Source organism: Chinchilla lanigera, unplaced genomic scaffold, assembly GCF_000276665.1.
Source record: "Chinchilla lanigera isolate Chin_1 unplaced genomic scaffold, ChiLan1.0 scaffold00073, whole genome shotgun sequence".
In the NCBI taxonomy this organism is placed as follows: domain Eukaryota; kingdom Metazoa; phylum Chordata; class Mammalia; order Rodentia; family Chinchillidae; genus Chinchilla; species Chinchilla lanigera.
In genome coordinates this window covers 8202498-8203900 of record NW_004955474.1, presented here as the reverse complement: position 1 = coordinate 8203900, position 1403 = coordinate 8202498, and positions in this window count along the sequence as shown.

Sequence of the window (1403 nt, the reverse complement as noted above, 5' to 3'; positions counted from 1 at the left end):
AAGTGAGGTGTTCCCAGATGGAGACGCAACTTGGGATTTTCTAGGAAACTCTTTTTCAAAACATTTGATCCTGTTGACAGAAAATAATCTGTGGCTCTGAATTGATGATACCTAGCATACTTTGTTGGTAGCAGTTTTTGCTGTTCTTCTGAGAGAGTCCATGTAGCCCAGGCTGGATTTCAACTTGTCAGTCCTCCTGCTTCTGCTTCCTAAATGCTGGGATTACAGGAGTCTGCCACATCTTGTTGCTAGTGTTTTCTGGATGTGTTATTACATGCTTTATAACTTTATGGCATAACAGCCTTTCTGTAGATGATTTTGCCCCAAGTTGGTTAGTGTCTGGAGCACACTGAAAGAATGTTAGGTACATTAAATGCATTGTGACTTATAGTATTTTCAGTTTATGATGGGTTTATCAAGATAGAAAGCCTTAAGTCAAGGATCAGCTGAACAGAGGAACTGAACAATTAAGTAAATGGATGGCTGGTGGTGAGAGCCACGTTTTTCACTGATTCACTGAAGTAACACTGCTGATTCACTTGAATAAAATGTACACTTAGAAACATTTACGCATGTAGTTTTACAAAGTTTACCACATGTAGCAATAAACTTTTACTTAGGTGATGTTACACTGATCCATTCATGCAACTGGTACTGTTAGAAACTTTACATCACTCTCAAAAAAGACAAATGTTGTAGAAGATATTCTACAAAATACTTGACCAGTATTCCTCCAAAGTATCTGGGTCATCAAAAACAAGGAAAATCAGAAAGGGCCTATGAGCAGCCTATGCAGGTCTAGCAAATATACAGTACCTAATCAGAAAAGGGGTTAGGGAGATATACAAATGGCTACTTAACCACACAAGGCACCATTCACTAGCCATCAGGGAAATGCAAGTCAGAATCACCCACTAGGATGGCAATAGTCAAATGTGCTGACAGGAAAATGGAGAAACTAGAACCTTCTTACACCACTGCTAGGATTATAAAATGGTAGTCACTTCACCCAAGTTACCATGTGATCCAATCCCATACCTATGTATGTGGATGGAGAACACACACAAAAATGCATCACGGCTCCTTACTGGCGCCATTTACGTTCATTCACAATGGCCTCCAAATGGAAAAAACCAACCCAGCTACCAGCTGCTCAAATGCTAAGTAAAATGTACGCTATAGCTAAATAGGATTATCTGGGAATAAAAATGGAGTCCTAGTGTTACAGACAAGGTAAACTTGAACACTATCCTGTCACAGAAGGCTATGTATCTTTTATATAAAATGTCCAAAGTTAACTAACTGTACAAAGACTTAGGGAGAGAATAGTACAGAGAGCACCTGCTAATGGATTCAGGGCCTCTAATTTGGAATGGTGGTGATGGTTATATAAACATGAAAAA